At 35.9% G+C, this 27,214-nt stretch overlaps 1 long non-coding RNA gene across 1 annotated transcript; it reads left to right on the forward strand.

The window, feature by feature from the left end:
• Positions 1 to 26: 26 nt before the first annotated feature.
• On the forward strand, positions 27 to 20,360 carry LOC127155793 (uncharacterized). The gene is made up of 3 exons (XR_007825643.1): positions 27 to 2,146; positions 13,829 to 13,897; positions 14,591 to 20,360. It is a non-coding gene; the product is annotated as an uncharacterized LOC127155793 (long non-coding RNA).
• The last annotated feature ends 6,854 nt before the right edge of the window (positions 20,361 to 27,214 follow it).

Below are 27,214 nucleotides of genomic sequence, written 5' to 3' on the forward strand. Positions count from 1 at the left end.
GTAAAAGTCTTTACTGCTGACTCACTCATAAAAACAGTCTCTTGGCGCCATCTAATGGTGGAACAATGTAACTAAAATCACTATCATGAACACGCACTGTTTCTCAATACTAAACACTATTATTAAATATATTATTTCTGTAAAATATTGAATAATAATATTTAATAAACAACAACAACAAAAACAGCCATAAAAAAAGTTGCTAGGCAATTCAGTCAAAAGTACAAAGGCAGCACTCTGATATACAGCATTGAATTTACATAAACATAAAATTTTGCCCAAACTATCTTCTCTGGAACAAATAATAGATTAATGAGACCAAAGACTGCCCATTAGATTTACCCAAAATGAATTACATCTCATGTTTAACCACTGTAGAGACATCAGAGCCAGCGGTAAATTTCAGAGGATCTGGCCCGAGGTGAGGCGCTGTTGGGCAGATTCATGAGCGTTGAATGGCCACTGACAATCTGGACCTCACATGTCAGAAAACGTTGAAGCAAATGTTCAAATAGGCGTTATCTTTATTAACAATCTGCATATCTGAACTTTAAACAAGTACATTCTCGCCTGAAAACCTCTTACATTCTACATTCTATGATAAATAATAGTGAATTTGGGTGTCTGCCAGGACGCTCACTGTAAGAAGCGGATTGATATGATTACAAACTGTGAAATGGCTGCATTTTATTAGCATATTGGCTGTTTATTAGTATTTATGAAGCAAATATTTAATGCCTTATTCTGCATGACCATATTATAGATACATGACCATATAAGACCTAGACCTAACAACTTATCTTACTAACTATTAATAAGCAGCAAAGTAGAGATAAAAGTCATAGTTAATAGTGAGAATTGGTCCTTAAAATAAAGTGTTACCACATATGGTAATGTATATATATTTTGTCATGAATTAACCTTCCTTAATCATCCAGGTAAGTGCTTTCAGATGATCTTAGTATATGCCACTTTTTGGGAGGTTGAACCATCATTTCTGTAACTCTGTGCAAGGGTCGATTTGATTCAGGGGTGAATGAGCAGAGAGCTGATGAATGAGACTTTCCTCATCATTGACGGTGCTCCATTACATTTGCCTGTCTGTGATTGGACTGGACAGACTGGGGCGCATTCCTGTTGTATCACATTTCAGCAAGGGTCATTTGATGAAAGATGAGTGGATGAACAGCTTGCTGCGAATGGCTGATTCTTCTGTTCCACAGATCGGCTGCCTCACATGCATGCATGCATACGTCACCTAGTCCCTTTACTTGTCTTTCACAAACCTCCTACTACAAGGCTTCATGGTATGAGGGAAGTTAAAAAAAATCTTGACTCCCTAAACAGCCTGTCCCATAAATAGTAGGGTTTATGCAGCTCTGTTGCTGACCTGACAGAACTGGTCTCGGCCTGCGGAACCACAGAGAACAAAAAAGTTCATTACACTGCAGTTCTGCTTTAGATTTGTAGTCCTAAGTCAACAGATCTTCATGGAAACAGTTTCCAAGTATGCAAATGGATCCCAGAGGCTTGAGTTCAGGTTTGCTGGAAGATTTGCTATGCTGATCTTGAGAATATTTTTTAACGTTTGTACATATATATATATATATACCTTTCTTGATATTAAGATAAAACAGTCTAGTCTACAGTCTAAAATGCCTTGGGAAAATATACTTTTATCTTTGGTCAAGTTTACTTAGAATTTGCAAACAGGATACATCCTCCATCTTACAGGAACACTAAGTGTTTCATTGCAGTTTAACTGGTTTATGCTGGTTAGTGCTGGTCTACCTGGTGGACCAGCATATCCATGCTTTTTTTTAGCTGGTGATGCTGGTTCACCAGTGTCCATAGGCCAGATGTCTGTACGCAAGTAGTGTTTTGGGGACAAACATAGTTTTTGCTTTGATATTTCTCCATTTAACACATTAATAATGCAACAGAAAAAAAACAAAAAACAATTGCCCGACTTAGCATAATACACTACTAACCATAATGGTAACAGATTTCAGCAACCTTTGTACATGTACCATATAAAAGAAATAAATCCAAACTTGTTTGCAATAAGTGAATATGGTAATTTTGTTTTTGCAGTTGTTTAATCATCCTCTGGTGAGATACTGATTTCATCTAAGGCTGCGTTGCTGTAAGTAGTGGATGTATTTGTGGATGTATTGCTGTTCCTCTTATTATCAGTGATTCTGCTTGTTAATTGTAGGTGTCATCACTAATGCTCAGTCATCACTTGTAGAGTGATTCTACTTTATTTCACTAACTACAACACTGCTTCAGTGTTACTTTTACTCCCTATAGTTCCCCAGCTAACAAAAAAAAGGTAGCCACAACATCCCCTGAATGGCATCTGCGAACGTCCCCTGGACGTCATCATGTACGGTTCTTTAGACGTCATGAGGACGTCGCGAGTTCGTTCGCGGGACGTTCATGAAACATTGTGGGGACCTATAGCGAACGTTTGCTACAGGTCATTCTAACATAAGTAAACATGTCATTAGTCAGATCAGACAAAATTGAACTACCCAAGGAATAAACACACAAGCAATAGTACGTTAACAATACTTTTTTTTATTTGTTAAAATATGTTTCTTTTTTTTTTTTTTTTGGTTTTGTGTGTGCGTATCTGTCTGTCGTCTGTCGTGTGTTCCAGATGTTGGGTGTTATCCAGGTCTGATTCCACCCTTATGTTTGAAACCTAATAAAAAAAACAAATGAACTAAAATCGCCAATGGTTTTAAACCTTGACTTCATTTTCACATAATGACATAATATTCTATCAAACTGAATCAACTGACTAATCATTATCTGCGCAAATGTGAACTGTGTAGAATTTCCCGATTGATAGCCTACCTCTTATGATTTTTAGGCCATTGTTCATTTTCTATGTGCGTTTATCAAAAATGCACTTCACATAAAAGCGCCAGCATATCGCTGTTTGTTCATATAGTGTTGAAATTTCAATCACTGTAAACGTTATAAAGCGGACCAAATACCGACATCCTCCGAACGTCTGCCAGCGAACGTTACAAAGCGGACGTACTCCGGACCTAAACGGACATTTGCAATGTCCGGGGGACATCCCCTGTTTGCTGGGTCAGGACCATGTAAAAAATGAGCAGTGTTTGTTTAACACTGGGGATTTGTAAACAGCAACATTTGTTTTTCTTTATTAATTTATTAAAATTAATTTGGAAAATTGTTTTGGTCTTTAACTACAAACACAAACCAATTTCACAAGAAACGCGAAATGTAATATATACAAGTTTTGTTGTGGTCTTGCTGGGATCATACCAGCACCCAAAAGACAACAAATGCTGGTTCACCAACACACCTGCTTACCATGCTGGGGACCAGCAAACCAGCAACCAGTATCCCATGCTGGGATCTAGCAAACCAGCAACCCGTATCCCATGCTGGGATCCAGCGTGCAAAACATACCTTATGCTGGTGACCAGCAATGCTGGATTTTTCAGCAGGGGACACTTAATTTCTGCCAATATTATCGGCTTGATTGCACAAACACTATTTGAAGATAACTGAACTGAGCAGGATAATGATATCACTGAATCAATAATGAACTGACTTCTTAACTGAAACTTGACTGTTTGCTATTGTCCTTCTACAATATCGACACACTATTTTCCTGTGTAACAGTGCAAAGCTGCTTTGTATAATCTGTGTTGTATAGAGTGCTATATAAATAAAGGTGACTTGACTTGACTTGGTTCATAATACCCAATGTCTGAGTGACATTTCATTGCTGCTGTTTCAGCCCATAGGTCCAAATGATATCTTTTAAATATTTAATTGTTTCTTCTAGACATCAGTGGACAGCATGTAGGTGTTTGCTTAAGTATCCTGCTGCTCTACTGAGAAACCCCCCATGTAGCTCTGCTCCAGTGAAATGAGAGAGAGTGTCTATTTGTTCTGTGAGTCATACACATTTGAACAAAACCGGCAACTTCTGTAGGTTTATTGTCAATCAGCAGCCCCCATAGAATCAGTGCAGAGGCACGAGACATTGAATGTGTGCATGTGTGTGCGTGTAAACATGTCAGGTCGGTCCTTTTTTTAAAACGGCCTCTCCCCTTTATACACATTCCTGACAAAACCATCACCATCCCAGGAATATCGCTCAGCCAGCGTGTCTTTGCAACACTATCTCTTCATCAGTAGCAATGCTTTCACACTCTTCAGCCCCTCACAGGCTCATACTGTTGCGGCATATGACTTGTGAAATTGCATTTTACACACAAATGTGTACGGAGCTGTATAATGTAAATTTTGCAAACTCTGGTGTGTAAGTAAATGTGCTATGAAGTGCGGTATATCTTCAGAGCATCATATAGAGTGACCTATCCAAGAATAAGACAAAATTTGTAGACATACACTCTTAAAAATAAAGGTGCTTTAAAAGGTTCTTCACAGCAATGCCATAGAAGAATCATTTTTGGATCCACAAAGAATCATTCAGTCAAAGGTTCTTTAAAAACCATCTCTTTCTTATCTTTTTATGATCTTAAGAACTATCTTTCACCACAAAGAAGTTTTGGTTCTTTATGGAACCATTTAGACAAAAAAGGTTCTTCTATGGTATTGTGAAGCACCTTTATTTTTAAGAGCGTATGGGGCTAAATTTTCATATATTGCCAGTTATGAGTTTTCAAAAATAGGTTAAATATTTGATCAGTGATTGTTTTTATCCTGCCTATCTTATGGTGTATACATGGAGACTGTGAAAGAGATGAAAAGACTTATTGTACTTCTTTTGGTTGTAAAGTAATAAAACAAAATTAACTCCATTTCCTGCTCTCTTATTCAACAGTTTTATGGTTCTGCAGTTTGTTTTATTGTTGAGTGGCGGTTCAGTTATTTGATCGAGTGAAGAAAGATTTTATCAGACCTTTTGTGACACTATCATACAGGAATGAATATGATACATGCCACACCATGTGAAATACTGCAGCCTTGTACCTCTAAAATATTGAAGGAATTGACCAATCTCCAAAAATCTAAATAAAAAATGAATTTCATGAAATTATCGATTAATTCAGACTTAATTCAGATCTCAAAAATATTAAAAGAATCCTACACATAAAAAAAGAAAAATTAAAAATGTGACTATAATTTTAATATGCATGTTTATGTCCAAATGACATTTTAGGGCTTTGATTTTTATATTGTTTAAAAGAATAACATTTTTTTTTATTTTTCCCCCCCTTCACACAATACTGTCATTTGACCTCAGAACACTTGTAATGTTTGACTGTCATGTATATAGTGGTATTAAGGAGATGCATGATACAAAGAGTACAAGAAATACTTTTACTGTAATTGCCAACTAGAAGAACACTTGCCAGGAAGCTAACACAAACTACATCTAATCATGACAAGAACCAGCAAAGGAATGAACAAAAACAGGGAGTACTTATACCCAGAGAACTAAACAAAAAATAGGTGGGATTAATTAGTAACCAAGGTAGCAGACCAACAGAGCTAGTAATTAGAACAGGACTAAAAGTAAACACAGAGAACACAAAAATGAACGCAAACACAACATTATCCTGACATTGACAGCTGTTGGTCACAGATACTTTCATGGTTTGGAAAAGAGCAGCATGAATATTCTTCAAAATTTCTCCTACTCAGTTCCATGAATGTTAGTAAGAACAACTGTATCTCAGTTTTCCTGTAGCTTCATTGAGAAATCTGTCTTTCACTGGCTCTGTAGCATACAGGGTTACAGAAGCAAGTTCTTTAACAACCTGTTAAAGCGGTTTGAAGTGCTTTCATGACAGAACATGTTTAAGTGAGCAGTAATTTCTGAGATAAACTTTCCCTCAGTCTCTCTCTCTCTCCCTCACTGCAATTAGACATGTGAGTGGTTGATGACAGGCTGCCAGGATGTTGAAAGATGGTAGCAGCTGATTCCCAAGAGTTGAATGGCATCACCTGTGTTTAGACAAAACAGATGATGTTGGTAGACATTTAGTATCCTGCACAATAGGTGCAAAATGATGCTTTGCTTGAGTTTTTTTTATTGACTATCTAACAATATCCTATTTTGTTTCCTATGAAGAATTAGATAATTGTAGTTTGTGCTTTACGTCCTTATATAGCTCCTAACACAGGACCAGACAAGAAATCATAAGAAAGTTCTACTAAGGATATTTGTATGTGTATTTTAGGTCCGAGTTGAGTTTCACATCCTCTTCAATTGTGTGTTTTCTCTTACTGTCCTGCTCATGTGGATATGACTCAACCACTCCCTTTCTCCTTGAGAACACTGAGATCTGTGGTTTCAAAATGCGTAACATTGCAAATGTCAACAAAATGCAAATTTTTTCTCTCTAAAATATTGCTACCAAGAAATCTAGGGTCATTAAGTTGAAATAGGAATGTAAACTACAGTATAATGAAAGCATGACTAGTGATTTGAGACAAGCCAATCATTACATATTCATTTTACTCATACATTACATTTTGAGAACCTTTAAATTGAGGGTAGTCTGTTCCAAAGCATTATTAATTTTAACGGAAAGGCCGTATTGAAAATAAGATGGAATGTGGGTTTTTGCATAACAGTTTTAGCCTCAAGCATCAAGATGTTCGAGATACTCTCTCACCTGTTAGAATTCTTTTAAAGTCTCTGTACAAGGTGAACACACTCCACCCATACATATTCTGTGCTGAAGAAATAACTGCTTTGCATATCGGTTTAGCAGTTGATATACCTTTCCCAAGGAGTGTCCTGTTCCTCAAAGACTAACAAGCCCACAGTCTGATGTTTAACGGCACAAAAACACTACAGTGTGATTTCAAAACATGTTCTTGTACTTATCTATGATTTTTGTCACAGGTGAGATTTAATCTGAACTTTCCCATGATCCTGATTATGGATGTGGAAATCTCAGTAAGTCACTGTGAAGATGTTATGAAAACATATATAGTGTTCATCCGCTTGGTACAGATCTATGAAGTCTGAAGTGAAACCACAGTGTTTCTTAAAGGGGTCATCGGATGTCCATTTTCCATAAGTTGATATTATTCTTTAGGGTCTAAATGAAAAGTCCATAATATACTTTGGTTAAAAATTCTCAACTGTTGTGTAAAACAACACCCTTTTTACCTTGTCAAAATGAGCTCTGCAAAAATCATCCTGTTCTGGTCGAGGTTGCTTTAAATGTTAATGAGCTCTGCTCGCCCCGCCCCTCTCTTCTCTCTGTGGAGTGACGAGCCTGTTTACTTTAGCTGCATTTAGCCATGTTTAGCCACTAAACTTACTAACTAGCATGTTATTAGGAAAGGTGATTGCAGAGATTAATAAAAAAAAAAAAAAAAACTTATACTCACTTTTGCTGTAGGTGAAGCTGGATCATGAGTGATTTGTGCAAACATAGACGCATTTATGTAGATCGAGAGGTGCATTCCCTTCACAAACAAACGTGATCCACTGCATCTTCAGCGGCTCACATGTTGGGAGTAAATGACGACCACTATGTTCATTATTACATCCAGCAACACAACACCTCAATCGCTTAATCAGAGATATTACAGGGAATTTACATCCCTGCTCCGGCATCAAAACAGTGGAGGTCGGAGTGTTACGGCTGATGTAAGGCGGGTCTGAGGTAGGACGCTCATGTCAATCAACTATCGTGGGAGGTGCCTCTGTCGGTGTGACGTCACACCGACAGTCATCTGAGAATGGCTCGATTTGGAAAAGGGGACATTATTTTTACAGATTAATTAAAAACCACTGCATGGATTTTTATCATTATAAGGTAGATGTGTACATACACTGCCAACACACATTAATTTTCAACACAATATGTAAAAGTGAACTTTGCATCCGATGACCACTTTAATTGCTTCTGGAAAATATAACTAGCATATAAACAACTATTATTTATTAAATAAACTTGGATTTATGTTTAATCATATTACCACTTGCTTAACAGAACTCAACCTTCTCAACTGTCAAGCTGAGAAATGCAATCTTGATTTCCAGTAATGCTAAAAAGCTACATATTATTAGAGAAACACACGGATGTAAAAAAGAGGATATGGGTTGCATAATCAGGTTTACTGGAAGTATATGTGAGTGTGTATTTGTTGTTTTAAGTGTGTGTCTATGTCTGTAGGAGTATGTCTAACCTTGCAAGAATTATGTCAAAAGTTACTTTTCTGCCTCATTTTGTTCATTTTGTTTGACATCACAGATGTCTCAGTTGTTGTTCGCATTCTTGATCATCCCCCAAATTTTCTTAAAATAAATTATTAAAATAACCCCTTGCAAAAGTTTGTGAACCTTGGTTCTTAATACTATGGATGATCTATGACCGTTGTTTTGTTTTGTGATGGTTGTTCATGAGTCCCTTGTTTGTTCTGAACAGTTAAATTGAGCACTTTTCTTCAGAAAAAAACTTCAGGTCCTGCAGATTCTTTAGTTTTCCAGCATCTTTTGGATATTTGAACCCTTTCCAGCAGTGACTGTATGGTTTTGAGATCCATCTTTTCACACTGAGGACAACTGAGGGACTCAAACACAGCACTTCACAAACACTTTAAAAAGGTTCAAACATTCACTGATGCTCCAGAAGGAAACACAATGCATTAAAAGCCGGGGGGGTGAAAACTTTTGAACAGGATGAAGATTTTTTTCTTATTTTGTTGAAATATCATCTTATTTTTCTTTTAGTACTGCCCTTCGGAAGCAACAGAAGATACTTGCATGTTTACCAGAAGACAAATTAAGTACAATTTACCTTGATCTAATTTACTGATTGAGCCTGGTTTCTTCCTGGTTTCTTCTTTTACCTGATGGAGGTTTTTTTGTTTGTTTATTTTTTGCTTGACCAACTGAACTTAGCTGAATAATAACATTTTTGGTCTTTTGTAGAGCTGCTGTATAGCTGAATCGAATTTCTTTATAATTCACAAATTTTGCAACATTGACACTGTTACTGAACTGAATTTAACAAATGTGGAACTAATTTGAGCTGAATAGCTACAAAGAAACTTACATTTACAAAGTACTTACATTTAAACTAGACAATCTTAAAAACACTAAGAGAAAAAAAAATCTAAATCACACCATCAACATGACATGGACAGACACTGCCCTCCTTAGTTAGTCAGAGAACTTGTGCAATTAAAATCTAGTCAGATGTGATTCATTACCTGTTTTTGACCACAGGGCTGATCTGAATTCCCCCAAATGCACAGCCTGTGGTCAAAGAACATCTTTATTGTTTTGTTGTTGTAATGGTTCTTGCCACAGACATATCCAACAAATGTTTTTCTTATCTCCCTTTGACTTTCACTTTGTCTCAGGGGTGCTCAACCCTGTTCCTGGAGGTCTACCATCCTACAAAGTTTAGCTCCAACCCTGATCAAACACGCCTGAACCAAGCTAATTAATCTCATAGGTAGCACTTGATAATTACAGACAGCTGTGTTGGAGCAGGGCTGGAACTAAAGTCTGCAGGTAGGTAGATCTCCAGGAACAGTTCTGGGCACCCCTGCTTTATCTCATGCCTTCTGTCATTGCTTGTCATTTGTGATTTTCAGCCTTTATCTGTTTTGTTCACTTTGTCCCTCTCCCTCTCGCACTCTTAGAAAAAAGTCTATTCCCAACATTACAAAACTGTCCTTCCCACACAGAGTCAGGTTGGAGTGTGTGCATACGGTGTGGCTCAGGAGGAATGTGTATGTGTGTGAGAGAGATAATATCAGGGGGTAAAGGATATGGGTAAGTGAGTGATGGCCACTCAACAGCAACCTGTCTACCTGATAGGAAGGGTGGAAGTGGGTGACTGATTTTCCCACCAACTCCTGCATACCATCCCTACCATTTGGAGGATGGTACAGCCCACCATCTTTACACACTGGTAGGGATGCACATACTCACAAGCACAATTGTATCTCTTTTCTTGAAAATTCAATCAGATCAGAAGCATTTCTGATGTAATACTCTGTTTTACTCTAACCATGCAACTATAGGTTTAGTTATAAATGTTTGCAGCACAGGAAACAACAGTCATAGTGAGAAAATGTTAGCAAACATTTGCACAGTTAAAATATTCTGTAAACAGAAAGTAGAGCAGCAAACAGCAAATACTCATTCAGATTCCCACTTAGCTCTTGTGAAGTTTCTCATCAACTTCTTTGTAATCTGCAACACACAGGGCTCTCCCCTGCTTCTCTGTTTGACTGGTGATTACTCAAACGGTTCAGTACTTGTCTATGTAAGTAGAAGTCTGCCCACTTGGTTCTATTGGGGGATGTCCCATGTCACTGGAAATAAAGTGAAATGAAACTGACCACAACAGATAAAAAAGAAGAAAAAAATTCCAGGCATTTTAAACTTATTGTAAAGTTGAATGCTGAATATTCACTTATTCATGTACACAGAGGTTAAACTTGACATGAAAGTTTTAAATTAAGATTAAAAATGAAACTGTATTAAAACTTTCATGTCAACAACAAACCCCCTGTGCTTAAGTGTATAAAAATGTATGTGTATAAATTTATGTATACTATATTTAATTTTTTTCTTATTTTATTGCTGCTTTATAAAAAATGACATACTTAATTTGGTTTCTGTGCCATAATCTAAAAATCAGACACAAAATACTTTCACATCATATGCTGTCATGGTCTTATGTAATAAAGGTGTAATAACAACACAAGCATTTTTATTAATGCTTTATATCTGCTAAAGAGGCCACAATCCTTTTTACATACCCCTGACATGTGCATGCAAAATATGAACTTCTGACATCAGAATATTGTACATGATTTATGGGACAAGGTGTAGGAAGAGGGATTTCTTAAGTGGAAAGATAAGAAACGAGCCTCTGCAAAGTTGTCTGTTTCCTGTTTGAGCGGTTGGTATATGGAGGCCGTTTATGGGGTGAGTCATGCAGGTTGTACCTGTTTCAGGATGTGAGATTAACTGCTAGTTAGTACACGACTTGCAACGGTACACTGACTTGTGTAAACGTACAGGAATCAAGAAACGTATTGAGCGTCATAGTGAACTGTCTTATGAGTGCCTGTACTTACTGCATGTGTATATTGAAGAAGGCTTCCAAAAGCCTTTTTGTTGTGTAATTTTAGATATGTAAACATACATGTTCTCATAATTCATAACATGGTAATTATCTACACTAAATCTGGATCCAATTCTTTCTCAAAGATCCAGTCAGAATAGCATAATATTATGCTACTCTTGCTATTGCTGTAGTCTATTGTGTGCAATACTTGTATTCCTAACTATAACAGTTAATAAAAGTCAGTGTTGGGAAAAGTTACGGTCACACTTTATTTTAAGGTCCAGTTCTCACTGTTAACGACTACTTTTGCTTCAGTAAACTCCTAATTACTACTTACAATAGTTAGTAAGGTAGTTATTAAGTTTACGTATTGGGTGGGATTAAGGATGTAGATTATGGTCCTGCAGAATATGTGATTTGTAAATACTAATTTCATATATTTATTCACTTGTTTAATTTGTTATTACTAATTAGTAATTCCTTAGAAGGATGTAGTAACACTTGAGTCATTACTATCCAAAACCTTACATATGCCTCAAAATCTTACAATGATTTCAGTCATTACTAGAGAGTTATCATGTTATTCAGTGTAGAATCCTGATCTAAATAATTAGTAGTTTCTTCTGATGGATTTGTTACAGTAATATTTAAGTCATTACTAGTGGTTTACCATGATCTTCACTTTAGAATCAATTATACATTTTGCATCATTCACATTAATTATGAACCTGTGTTTGCTCTTAGTAATTCACCAGGAGATATGAAAAAATATAGTTGTTACTGATTAGCTAATAGTAAATTGCCACCTTCAACTGAGTGCTATTACTTACTGATTCATAATCAGAGTTTCTTGTTAGTTAATAGTAGTTAGTTAAATGTTAATAGTGCATAAGTAATTTGTTTCTGTGTTCATTAATGACAAAACAGTAATCTAAAGTGCTACCACAACTATTAACTAGTTGCTTATTAATGTTACCATAGTGAGAATCGGTCCCTATAATAAAGTGTTATCAAAGTTACTTTTGAAAGTAATGCATTACAATTTTGTGTTATTCCCTAATCGTGTTACTTAGTTACTTTATATGGAAAGTGTTACATTACTTTTTCTCAACTGGGCTTGGCTTACTTGTTTGTTTTTAATATAAAAAGTTATATTTTTTTTGCAAATGTAAAAGTCCTTTCATACCAAAAGCGAAATTAATAAGCCTCAGGCTGAAGGAAATGTATATTTACGTCTGTATTGTACAAGGCGCAGCTCAAACAAACTTTTCAGCTGTACTGCTTTCTGGATTGCAAGAAGAATGAGATGCAGAGAAGAAAGTTGAACATTCTTTAATGAACAGCATTTTAATAAAATATAATATAGTAATAATAAATAAATAAATAAAAAATCAGCAGGAAAGACACTGGTTAATAATAAATAAAATATTATTAAATAAAGGATATTTGTGTTACCCCCAACACTGAAAAAAACTGGTGCACTGCTCTTTAAAAATTAGTATTCAGTATAAACCGTAGTCAGCATAAATGGAAAGACTTTGTGATTCATATTGGGACGGCAATGATTGTTCCAGTTTATGTTCAGAACATGTTTTAGTCATAGGGGTCATACCACCTGAGGGGGCTTCAAAAAGCTCAGCACTGCTTTGCATTAAACACCTGTTCCATTACATGCTTAAACAGATCCTGTTCAGAAGCTGAAAAGTGGTTTCTCCTGTCAGCCTAATGGGAGTGTAATAGGAGGAACGGTCAATCGCCCTCAAGGTCCTGGTTTGTTTGAAAACAGTTGGTAGAGAAAGTGAGTCAGACATGAAGGAGAAACAAGCAAGCAGTCTCTTTGTCTTAGTAACCCTGATCCAGGTCAGGGGAAACTGAAATCCCCACTCAATCCTTGTTGGCCCCACTCACACAGCTGTGACATGAAACAGGTGCTGCAGTGACAGCAGGTTTACGCGTCTGACACCTCTTGCTCTTTTCCCCCTCAAACTCTTTGTGAAAGCTTAAGGATTAAGGGAAGAAGCCTTGCTGGAATTCTGCCAAAAGTTAGCACTCAGCCAAAGCTTACCAGCTTACTGAACCCAAAAAACACTCTTCCAAGTATTTAGCCAGGTAGGTGAGCTGCACTATGATGACCTTACAAATGAGTAAAAGGGGGGAAATAATATAATTCACTGTAGCTATATTTCCATTCTAAAGGTTGGTCATTAAGTAATCAAATAATAATCAATCATCATCAAATACTTCTCAAAGAAATACACCACGGTTTTGACAAAAATATTAAGCAGCACTACTGTTTTTAACTGTGATAATAATAAGAAATGCTTGTTGAGCACCAAGTCAGCATAATAAAATGATTTCTAAAGAACTGGAGTAATGGCTGCTAAAAATTCAGCATTACATCACAGAAATAAATTATGTTTTAAAATGTATTCAAATAGAAAACAGTATAAACTTTGTCATTTTTATATGTACAGCATAAATATTCTTCAAAACTTAAAAAGGTTTAAGTGAAATCAAAGTGTGTCAAAGTAATGGCTGATTCTTTGCATGGTTCTTTGCATTTTACTGGACCACTTTGAATTGATTTGCTAAAGAATATCAAGTTTCTGTATGTCTAGAAATCTGTAGGAATAACAGAAATTTGTGAGATTAGATTAATGTCATTTTCACAATGATATCAGGTCATCACCTCTCTTCGCTAGTTAACTTGCATTCACTTGTGCCACACTTTTTCCTTTTTTTCCCCCTCCCAGATCAGAAGCCTATGGCGGTGTGTTTGATGACTGTCAGGGGCAGCAGGGTCAAGGTCAACGTTCTTGTGAGTGAGTATGACCTGCAGTAATGTATAACTACATGACAAGCAGAAGGCAATGAGTTTACAATCAGTTCCTCGGCAAACTACAAACACAATGAGATCAACTAGCTCACGGTAATGATGGACCGTGGGAGACTTATCAGAGTCTAAACTTTCAGAATAACAATCCCCTGATTTAGACCAGGATCATGTGATGTTTACTCAGGTATTTCTCAGTGTCTTAAAAAGCCTGTTGATGTACAGCAGCCGGATATCGGCCATTGCTTTGATCCTGTGTGTATGAAAAAAGACAAATTAATAAACCTGTTTTTGACATTATTGCCAGCCTAGTATTTCCTATAACGAAAAATTATATCGAAACAAACAAACATAATTGTTTTGAAGAGATGTCCATCATCTAAAAGATGTAAATGGAGGTTTAATGAAAGGAAAAAATAGCATAAAAATTGCTGAATTTCAACAGACATGTTATTACAGCCATCTTCAGCTTCTTGCACAACAAGAGATTAAAGTATTGTGTCTATGATTAATGGAAACCACACAGCATAAGGAAATGCTGCAGAAGTAAAGTACAGCATGTCCTTGAACCTTCAGCAGATAATTAGTTGATGAATTTAATACTGCTCTTGGTTAAACATTGATCTGCTGATACGTTTACATATTGAGCTTTATTCACAACAGTTATTTCATTTTATTTTAGGAGGTGAAGCTAAAATACCACAAAGTAAGAAATCGTCAAAGCAAGATTTGAAGATGAATACAAGCACTTTAATAATATTTATGTGATGCTGGGAACAAGACTTGATGAATCATTCTCATAGTGGTCTCTGATTCAAACTGCTCCTCTTCTTGTAGCTCTTAAACAGAAGCATGGGGAATTTTTTACCAGCATTAGTGAAACTTTTTGTTACACTTTATTTTAAGGTGTCCTTGTAACAGTGTAATTAAACATTTAAGTACTACTATATGGTTAGGGTTAGGATTAGGGTTTGGTGTAGGGTTATTTGTATGTAATTCTGCATAATTAATTGTTATTATAATAATAAGTACATGTAACGTATAACAAGGACACTTTAAAATAAAGTGTTACCAAACTTTTTTCTTTTTAGTCTTGGAATTACATTTACAAGACTTTATTACATTACTTAAATTCTTTATTATTATTTTGTGATTTGAGTTTGAGAAAGGTACATTACAAAATGAAATGTATTTATTGTTATTGCATTACCTTTATATTCTGTTAGACCACAGTGGGATGCACTAGATTTCATGCACATGCATATTTTGGTGTATGCTTATACTCAGAACTGGGCAGATTATACTTGATTATACTCTGCATACAGATTATACTGTTACTGTATAATTGTTACTGATTCCAAATTACATGACAAAAATTGTAGTCAGTAACGTAATCCATTACATTTTAGGTAATCAGACTACTTTTAGATTACTTTTGACCTCATTTATCACGTTTATTTAAACAGGATAATCTTGTACTATAATGATGTAAAAATACAAAGAGTGAGAATACATTCCTTTCATTGTAATTAACAACATGAAGTGCATTAAACATTATATTACATTAAGATTTCCCAAACTGCGGTTTGTAAAGCAACCACAATGGGGTTGTGAGTTTAATAAAAGGCTAACAAGTAATTAAATCATAAAAATATAAAATAAAAATAAACCATTTTAAAATGAAAATCAAAATAATAAACTTACTAAAAGAAATGACATATTTTATGTTTACCTGCATGCCATGTGCAAATATGATGCTTAATTATTAAAACATTTATTTCAAAATCTCAGGGGTACTTAAAGGGGTCATTATGATTATGATTTCACTTTTTAACTTTAGTTAGTGTGTAATGTTGCTGTTTAAGCATAAACAACATTTGCAAAGTTACAATGCTCAAAGTTCAATACAAGGGGAGATATTGTCTTTTACAGAATTGCTGATTGACCACCCCTTTAAAGTAGAGTTTCAGATGACAAAAAGTTTGAGAATGTCTGCAAATAAGAAATAACAAGAATTTGTTTGAGAATTTGAGAATTTTCATGAGTCTGAAAGACAAACACCTTTCAAAAATACATAATAATACAAGAATAAATAACCTACTGAGTGATAATTCAAATAAAAATGAATGTGTTCATCAGTAGTTTATGTAATGTTGAAACACTTATGAAACCTGAAATGATTTTTGTAAATCCATTGATCAAATGCTGTGTTGCCACCTGACTATTGACTAGTCTATGTGTGAATCAGTGTTAATTTCGTTGACGAAGACTATGACGAAAAATATTCGTCAACGAACATTTTTTACAGACGAAAACTAAATAAAAACTAAATAAAAAGTCAGATATGATGACGAAGACGATGACGAAATTTAACTGACACTTTAGTCAACGAATAAAAACGAGAGGAAAATGTTGGGGCGGGACGAATGGAGAAGAGATCCAATAAGAACTACCCTTTTGTGGGGAAATCCAATCAGAGCGAATCTTTTGAGGGCAGGTTGATCTTGGCAAAGCCATTTTCAAAAGCCGCGGTTTTCAAGTTATGAGGACGTTTGTTATACATTATATTTAGTTATACATTATACTTGGATGCACAGTCTTGGTTACAAAGCTTTGGTTAATTTAAGTTGACTTTTCTCGCTAGCAACACGCTAACGTTTTGTGCACGCGGTCCGAGGGCAGCGGTATGTCTCATGAACAGACAGACAGACAGAAATGTCAGAGCTTGGTCTAGGATGTCATATGCGTTTCATATAATTCAGGTAGCATGTATATTGTTCAGGGAGAGCAGGTCTTATGGTTATTTTTGTGAAAAAGGCTAATGTTTTTGACATTTAATAAAATAAATGTTTTGTATTACAACAATTAGATATGTGCCTGTATTCTCTATATGCTTCCATATATTGTAATATACTTACAATTACGTGAATTATGGAGAAAAATATGCTAATATTTGGTCTACTAAAACTAGACTAAGACTAAAAGACTTAAGACTAAACTAAGACTAAAACTCTTATGATATTTAGTCAACTAAACTAGATTAAGACTAAAAGATTTCAGATGACTAAAATAGGACTAAAACTAAATGGTGTATTATTCCAAAGACTAAGACTAAGACTAAATCAGAATTTGCTGTCAAAATTAACACTGGTGTGAATGTCCACAAAACTGTACTTTCTGAGTGTATATAAGCGGTAGACTAGTTTACAAATTACAATTTAAAAGATAAAAAAGAGGAATTAGAGAAAATCAATAAATGATGAATACTTTATTGCTGTTGTGTGAATAATATGTAATCATGAAATCAATAAAAAAGTAACTGTAGTTTGATTACAAGTATTTTAAAATGTAACTTACTGTAATTACAAGTACTTAATTTTTGGAATTTGATTATGTAATCCAGATTACATGTAATCAGTTACTACCCAGCTTTGCTTAAACTAGTATGTAGAATGGTCATACTAGATTATGTTTATAGGGCGTGACTTAAATATATCTTCAACTTACTTGTCACTTTCTGCATCCATTTCTTGTTACTGAAAACGGCAACGTTTTCAGTTCCTCATTAGCAAATGTTTCACAAAACAGTCATTCACAAATGTCTAGTATACAATAGTCAACATTTGAAGTGGATTAAAAAAGTTCATTAAAGTTGTCCTAAGACAAGAATGGGTACTGTTTTGTTTTAGGACAACTTTGATTAAAGGTTTTGATCCACTTTAAATGTTGACTATTGTAGACAATTACAGCTCATAAACAAATAAAAGTTAACCTGCAAAACTGCTCAGTGGCAGATTCCTTGATCAAAACTTTAATAAAGTCATTTTTGGACAGGCACAAAGCATGCCACCTAAATTCTGAAGTGTCTTTTATACCTTATGTGTTTTTATGTTTTTTTAATATGTACAGGTCTTCATCATGCTGGGACTGTAAGCTATATATGGACATGTCTGATTCATTCAGACACTCACATTCTGAATGGACGTGGGTGTCACAATTCACGTTCCTGGGGCGCAGTAACGACTCTAACAAACCTCAACAACTCATTTCGATAGTATCGGTTTGACTAATCCTTAACCAAGATGTGGCAGCAAGTTGAGGCCACTGGTTACCCTTCTTACCCTCATCTTAACAGATTTGAAACTACACAACACATGAGACATCCAATAGAAGAGCAGAAAAGTATAGCTGACAGGAAGTAGAAAAAAAGGGACGGTAAGATATACTTTAGCAGCTTTGTGCTCAAGGCTATGTTTTTATGAGAAAAGAGATAAAGAATGCACCAGAATTTGATCTGATGAAATATACAGTAAATCACCTCTTCCATCATTTTGAGTCGTTCTGACCCAGAAACATGCACTGAACAAAAAAAAGGATAGTCTTTTTCTAATAATATAACTGTATATAATAATTAATCATTTTTAATGTAGCCTCTAAGATTCCAAACAATTTTTAGTTTTTAGACAAAATTAGATTTAATCAAACATAGATTCAATAATTACAACAATTTTAACAAAGGAATATTTTTAACATATAATTAAAAATAAAATAATACAAATATAGACTGAGTGAATTGTGAATTGTGCAATAACAGAATCTTGTCTCATCGTCACTGATGGTTTATAAATAGCACCAGCCCATTAAGCCTTAATATATCGTTATCAGCTAATCGCCGATTACTGTTGCAGGACAGAATATCACTCATTTAATCTTGTTATCTGATCGGCTAATGCCTGGCTACACAGAACTAAATGTGTGTGTCTACAATGAAAATGATTCAAATTTTCCTTTACTTTGTGTACCTTTAATGCATTTTTTAAACTGGTAAATAAAATTAATGTCTGACTCATTTTGATATGACTGTATTTTTTTACTTTGGATTCGATTCAGCCTTCATAGTTCTACAGCTGTTATAAACAGGAGAAAAGGAAAGTCGCTCTGTTCTGGCAGCTTCTCAAAGCTACCCTGAGGTGAAGTTGTTGACCTCGCTGACCGTGTCGTGCACTGGTTGACCGCCAACTCATAGAGCCGGCAGCTGCTAAAAAGGTTGTGCTTGGAGCCAGCCAGGCCGCTTGGCAAAGTAAGCGTTCCAAGATTCCCGAATTCTATGCCAGCTGAACAGGCAGATACCTGCTTGTCATGTTCCTGCAGATCCACCCGTATGTGAGAACGCCAGCAGGAATCACGCACTGTTTCCTCTCTATGCACCTCCGCTCACCTTTTCCTTTCCTTCCCTCTCAATACCCCCAGCTAAATGCTTCACTTGAATTACACAGATTAATAACACAGGTGTTGGACACATCTGGCTGTATCAATAAGACTGTCTTTCAGATTCATTATTGTTAATTTAGTAGCCTGTATGAGACTGTGCAACCTGTATTAATGTATAGTCTAGGAAATTATTTTATTTTTTACCCTTTGAATTAGAATTCTTAAAAATACTTACTCATCCTTATGTCATTTTAAATCATATGCTGTTTTTTTCACAAGAGTTCCTAGTGAAAAAAAAGAACACCATAAGGGAAAAAAAAAAAACCCATCATAATCTTATTTTATGCTGAGGTGTGATGAACAGATTGATCTTTAAATCACACTAATTAATTTGTTGCCACAATATCTATTTTTATTTCTGCTTTGCATGTGTTTGCTCTGTACTTTTGGGTGAATCGGTTTTTCTTTTCTTTTGTCCCACAATTTTAAATAGCTGCAGACAAATCAATTAATGCTTAATAATTTTCCATTTTAAAGAATAACTGTTAGCAATTTTTCAAATTAACATCTAAATCAAAAGCAAACCAAAGGTGGTAATTAGGATTTAATAGTAAAAACAGCCAGTCAAACAAGCAAAAGTGTGGGTAGAGGAAGATGGGACTGTTACTTACAGTAAAATCCCCCTCACTTCTCCACTGTCAAACGTTAGACAAGTTTGTTATTCACACTGTCAACATTTCAATTGGCACGTGGGCTCAAACCACACAAAATTTCACACTTGCTATTGTCAGGGAACACCTTTTATCTCTAACTAACTTTATCTGGGCAAATAAAAACACCATGGCTAATAACTGAACTTCAGAAACATGCAGAGGGGCCAATTTGGTGCAAAAGATGACAGTTTGACAATGTTATGAACACTGTTTTACAGTATTTTCAGTTGATGGTGTTTTGATTTGAGGTTGACATTATGTCCACACTTCACCAGCGGTGGAAAACCGCTGTCAGCGTGTTGCTTTGCATTTCTTTCCCTTAGACCAATCACAGCACAATAGGTGGGCAGATGGGAACTTTTGTGAGGACTTTCTACCCTATAGTCCGCATTTTCTTTGGTTCTGCATAACAATTTTTGTCCCAGCTTTCATATAAAAGAGAAACTGTGGATACCACTGTTTATCTGATATCAGAGGAAATGTATCCGTCAACATAAATAAAAAAAAAAAAAACAAGACTGTGGTTAATCATATCTAGACAGAAGGAGAAGAAAACAGTGTGAGGGATCAAGATGACTACAAAAAAAGGATGACAAAAGAGAAAACTACAAGCCCAATAAAAGAAAGCACATGAAAAGGGAGGAAAGAAAAACAGCCCACATCCTGGTGTAGTGGTTTTACTCTCTCTCTCTTTCTCACTTTCTCTCTTTTTCTCTTTTTTTCCCACCGTTCAACCTATCTCATTAGTACTTCAAGTGTACTGCTTCATCATTAAAGACAACAGGAGGGGCTAACAAACTTGTCTGTTTACACAGATGGTATCATTTATGTGGTATAATTGACAGAACAGTCAGAGAGGGAGGGAAGGACAACACTCAAGTGGAGAGATTATAAACAGAAAAACAGTGTGTGAAAGCGTGAATGTTAGTTTAGTAAGAAAAGAAAGTGCTAGGAATCTCACCGAATGACCGAAACGGTGGATCTTAAGCAGACATCCAGCCATCCAGATAAAGAGACTTTTTAAAAATAAAATTACATAAAAAGAAAAAACACTGAAATTATGTAAAAACTTACATTAACAAAAAGTAAATAAATAAAAGCATAGTTTTGGCGATGCTTGCCTTGAGAAGCACCACTAATAACCAATCTGTAATGTTCGTAATTGTTGACTAGGTCATCCTAGATGATTTGTCTTAAACTGTGTTGTGTCCTCATGCATATGAACTCTTACCTTTGCTGTTTTCACTATCAGGTTTCTTCTCATTTGAATGTTTTACATGAATGAGTTAAGGGATACTACACAAATAATGAAATGATGTGACTCAGAAACTTCCCTACAGAAACTCCACACCACCTGACTGAAAGCTCTGTTTGATGGGGTGAGAGTCGAACAACACAGAAAATTAGTGCAAAAGTGTGACTGATTCTACCCAGACAGCATTTTTTTCATGCTATTCATATACAAAATTATGAAGAAGTCTCGCAAAAAGTCGAGAAATACTTCCTGTGGTTGTATTTTCAGATCAGTACAGCATATCTCAAAGTAAAGGAAGTTCGCTTTGGCCCCCAAAAAAGCTATCAGCTTCCTTGTGCTAAACCTGTCAGCAGACATTTCTCTCAGCACGATAAACCCAGAACACCTTTTATCTCATTATAGTAAACCCAACAGACTCTCTCAGAACAGCGGTTACAACCAGCCATGGTGCCTCTTAGCAGCAATGCTTGCATGTGTAGTAACTGTGTCAGTTTCTAAGAATCCAGCGCTCTAGAGCTATAAGATCGAGCCTCAGTCTCACCTAAAATAGCGCTGCGGTTTTGAAAGTCTACATCAGAGTGTCCTCAATAAAACAGACTTTGAAAGCGTAGTGCACACATCAGGACATCAGCAGTGCTGTCAGCTGAGGCTCACAGTTGCCTGTGTCATGAGCATATGTAATCAGTAATCAGAGCTAAGATAAGATGTGGAGATAGAGTTCACTGGAGCTTTGCCAAAACTCCAAAACATCACTGCTTTGCACTCGCTGTGCACGTTACATCAATTGAGTTGTGCAATAAATGTCAAACAAAATTTTTGACATTTTTTTCTTCAAATGTGGTGCGTGCTCATGCAAAATTAAAAAATGCTAACGTGCACACTGTTGCTAGGAGATGCTTGACAAATGAAATCAGTGTGTTCTAAAATCGGCTGAAAATATTAAACATGTTTAATATACACAATACGATTTTCAGTGGAATCTGTGGAATCTGTCAATTCTAATTTCAGACTGGCTCTGACTTTCGATAACTAGTGTCAACTTCCCCAGACTGTAAATCAGCAGAAAATTGGGGCAAAAATCGTGTAGTGTATTCCAGGCTTAAGTAGGTGCTGTGGTGTTCTTAGTGGTTGTCAGGGACTTGCAATGCAGTTTCTTAAGTGTTCTGGGTAGTTACCAGTGCTTTGCTATGCAGTGGCTATTAGGGACTTTAAGCAACAGCTACCAATGGAATGGCAACGGCGGCAGAAGGTAAAGTGTTAACTACCAAGAAAATGGTTGCTTTTGGCATTAAATGATATACCAGACTGGTCTCATTGTTTATACGTAGATATTCATACATAACATTTACAAGCACAAAACGTGACGTTTTAGACAATTTAGACATATGTCAACGTTTAAAGTGTACAAATCGCTATGTATTTTTAGCTAAAAAACGTAAAAAAATATTTACGTATCTTTTATATCATTTAGATATTCGTATCCATGCCTTTTTTTTTTTGTCACTTTAGCAATATAAGTGATTTAGATTTTTAGAGCCCTTTAACCACCCCCAAACCTAAACCTACCCATTTTATAGCGAATATAAAAGCATAAAAACATGTTTTATTGCTGGATAAAGGCTTGAATTGGGTCTGTTCCTTACAGTTGTATGGATTCTAAAGATTTGGATTACAGCACATGAATAAAATTGTTTGATTTCTAAATTATGTTGAGTTTTGGTTCCTTGCTGCTGTCACCTCTGGCTTGCTTAGTTGAGGACACTTAAAGGAGAAGTCCACTTCCAGAACAAAAATTTACAGATAATTTACTCACCCCTTTGTCATCCAAGACGTTCATGTCTTTCTTTCTTCAGTCGATAAGAAGTTACATTTCTTGAGGAAAACATTATCAAATTGTTCTCCATATAGTGGAGTTCAATGGTGCCCCCATGTTTGAACTTCCAAAATGCAGTTTAAATGCAGCTTCAAAGGGCTCTAAACAATCCCAGCCCAGGAAGAAGTGTCTTATCTTTTGATAATTTATTTATTTTTAACCTTAAACACTCATCTTGTCTTGTCTCTGCGATGCGCATGCGTAGTCTGTGTACTCCCCGTCTTGTTTTCTTCTTCAATGTCAAAATTGTCCTACATCGCTGTTTTACCTTTTTTTGTAAAGGGCGTTTGATCTTCTCTGCATGTTCACTTTGTTAACACTGGGTCGGTACTTATGCAGTTTTTTGGCATACCCTAACTGTATTGACCGTACTGAATCGGAAAAACACAGTGTTTACATAGACTTAGACAAGGCAAGTGTTTGAGGTTAAAAAGTATATAAATTGTTAATTTGTTTAGAAAATGTCCGATCATTTTGAATGTTTACTGTTGTCCTTTTGCATTATTGACACACTATTTCCTATTTAACACTTTAAAGCTGCTTTATCACAATCTGTATTGTTAAAAGCGTTATATAAATAAAGGTGACTTGACTTCTATTGTTAGTCACAGAATGTCAGGGAAAACGCTTTTTGTGGCCGACGGCAAACAAAGTAAACATTACATGACAAGTAAAAGGTTAAACAATTGCAGAAATGTTATTCATTTTAAGGGGTTTAACATTATGTAGGCTTATTCTTCGAAACGAGCTGACAGCAGAAGTCACACAGAACAGAACGAAATGTTATATCGTATTAAGTAAATGAGCAAACAGTTTAATAATGCAATTGAAAACAAAGAAAAGTATGAAAAGTATTTGTACGTTTAGATGCTATAAATACATCTACTGAAAAAACATAAGTAAATTTCTACGTTTTGTAGAGTCACGTTTTACGTAAAATACATACGAATTATTATGAGATCACGTTGGATATACAGATACAATTACAATGCCACATACAGTACCATAAAACATAACATTTACTAAAGCAAATCAGCTATTCTCCCATAGAATACGGTTACAGTACATCACGGAGTAGCAGTTAAAGTTCCGCATGACCAATAGAACACCAAAACAGCCTTGTCATTATATTAGCTCGATTGTGTTACAAGTGGCTACCAAGGCATTGATACGGAATTTCTATGGCACATGTGTCTGCAGAGTGTAGCTCCAACCAGCTCCAAAACACCTGCCTGGAAGGTTCTAGTAATCCTAAAGACCTTGATTAGCTAGTTCAAGTGTGTTTAATTAGCTAAAGTCTGTGGGACAATGGCACTCCAGGAACTGAGGTTGACACACCCCTGCTCCTTCTGAGTGGTTGCCAAAGCCTGTCACTGAGTAGATGGCCAGTTGTCGGCCAGCATTGGGCCAGCATTGGGCCAGCGTTAGGCCATTGGTGAGCGTCTGCTGGGCTAGTTTTCGCATCAATGGAACTTTGCCCAATTCAGCATGTAGAATCAGCATGGTGCCTGTCAGCAAGAAAGAGTGCCCTCATTGGCTGTTCAGCTATGGTTCTGCTAGCAAATCAGTGCATGAGAAGAATAACGGAACTGACAAAAGCAGTTATATGTGAGAAATTTCTTTACAATGAAAATAATGTGAAAACGGTATACAAGTGCTGCTTTGTTTACGATTTGTACGTGTACAGTACTCTGGTTTCCCTTTTTAAAATGATGATACAGACTGCTGCCACCTTCAGGTATGGAAGTGTATTTCCTCTCAAATATGCACAGAATGCACATGCTAGTTTACAGTTGGCTGTCCTCTGTTTGGTGTGTTCAAGCGCAGCTTTTTGGCCCAGACACAGCCGATACAAGGTGACAACACAGTCGGCTTTCATCAGTGCAAGTTCTTTGACTTGGCTTGGTGTGTCCTGCCCTTCAATAGATGCTGAGTGTATTCATGTTTTGGCTTTTTTTTTTTTCATTTATTTTCTTGGTTTGGGAAGACGACTTGCTTGTTGCTGGAATATTGTTGCATTGCACCCAGGACACAGTGTTGTGCTGTGAGACTGAAAACATTAAGGTAAAGCAGAAAATTCTGTGTTCTCGAGTTTGTCACCATGTTTGATGAAGTATTCTACAGGTGTAAGTGAGAGACTGTGCAGTACTTGTGAGTCTCACAGCATGAAGTTTGTCACTTGGCAAACTTTTTGCATTGCTTCAAGCTGCAAAGCATTTCTCAAAGACTTTTCAAGTAACAGAAAAGCTCTTCCTTTTTTGCGTGTGTGTCTATGAGAGGATTTTGTAAGTGAAGCCTGGGGGTGTGTTTTCTCATGTCTGTTGTCCCTCAGTATTTTGGCTGAGCCAGACGCCCATGTGGCACACTTGGAGGTGAGAGAGAGAAAGTGTGAACAAGAGCGAGTTTTGGATGATAACATGGGGAAAAGAACCGGCCACAGTCTCTTATTCCTCTCCCTGCTGTCATTCGCTGTGTGATTGCCTCAGAAATTAAATGTTTTATTTTTTTAATTTAATTTCATCTTTTTTCTTTCTTTCTTTCTTTTTTCTTTTTTTGAAAAAGTGATAATTAATAATTGCAGGGCAGAGTTTCTCCAAGTCTGCTTGAGGAGAAAACACCAGTGGTTTGAACCGAGCTTTGGGGGAATTACCCTGCTAGTAAAACCGGACATAAGTAGTCATAAATGGAAGCTTCAATCTGGTTTAATTTTAATTAAGAACGCTGGAGTTAATTAGTCAAATCACTTTGAGGCAGGAACTCAAAGGTGCTCCTGTGAGATCAGCTGATTAGATCATTTTGATACCCCAATGAAGCATAATCATTTAGAAAGTTGAAAGTAATAGAAACTAGCACAGAAATGTGATAAACGTTTTAGGGAAATCCCGAACACTCAGTGGGCGAAACTTCTAACAAATTATTTGCATACACTGCTAATAAAATAACCTTAATAGTTTTCTTATTTTTCTTGCTCCCAAATGATACATTTTACAATATGGACACCTAAGCCACACAATGTATTCATGTGTTAAGGTCACTGAATTACATGTGCAGTATTAAACCTAGTGACATTTATTTTAAAGACAGATAGCACAAACACATTTTCAAGCAAAACATTTTACACAAAGACATTTGTTTGGCTTAAAAACAATAAAACACTAGATATACTGTTTAAAATAAGGACACTCATGGTCAAATGTTAGCAGAACCATCCTCTGAAAATTCAGACCAACTGTTTAAAGGTCATTGCACAATTGTTTAGAAAAGTGAAGTTAGTTCTGAGAAAATATGTAGTGTCTTTTGAGAAAATGATGACAGAATTTTTGTGAACTGTCTCTTTAAGAGTGACTTAAGCATTTCTCTGGGTTACTTTTCAAATGTTTATCACCTTTAAAACCAATATGACGGAGCCCTTTTAATGCCACTCTCTTTTATATTTATCACTAAACACTTCCAAACTAGTAAAAGAGCACACAAACACAGGGGTCAGAAGCCAGAAGTATGTGCTTGTGTGTGATGGGCAGACTGCCCACGATCTGTTCTGCGGTGCTGTGGAATACCTGTGGGTTCAGAGCAACGTAGTTCTGAGGCTCTGTGACGTTCGCATTTCTGCCTCCTATTCTTTCCTCACAGAAGACTGAAAAACCCAGATCATAAAAAAGCCCTTAATTTGGTCATAACCGCTGCAGCTCTGTCTCTCTTTGAATGTGAATTGTTGTTAGATTTGACAATCCATGAAAGAGTGGCAAAAATTCACACAAATGACAGATTGTAACCCAGAACCACATGCACTCCCCACACCCAGACTACCAAAAGGTCAATGAGTTCATTTGCTTTAGCAAACTTCACAAACAAAATAAAATCTCAATGGTATGAAATACTATATATATATATATATATATAAGATATTCATAGGAGGTTTAACAGCAGAACTATGCAGCTTGTAATTTTTGTAAAACCAGCTAATATTAATTCTGTACTAATGTTGTTCAAGCTGTACAGTAAATGTATCTAAATCACCTACTGTTTAAGACAGACAAACTTCTGGTTTTGTGTCTGGTTACTTCTGGTTATGAGTTTTGGTTCTACAACTTCATTTAAACAGTCCTTTTCTATTATCTTTGCACATATTGTTATAACTTTTTTTTAATGTTTATGCCATTGCATTTTCATACATCACAGACTACAAGTAACTGTAAAGTTAACAAAAATATAAGTTCTAATGCTCATGTGCTTCTTCTCTGAAAAAAAATAAAA

The sequence above is a fragment of the Labeo rohita genome, chromosome 24 (assembly GCF_022985175.1).
Source record: "Labeo rohita strain BAU-BD-2019 chromosome 24, IGBB_LRoh.1.0, whole genome shotgun sequence".
In the NCBI taxonomy this organism is placed as follows: Eukaryota; Metazoa; Chordata; class Actinopteri; order Cypriniformes; family Cyprinidae; genus Labeo; species Labeo rohita.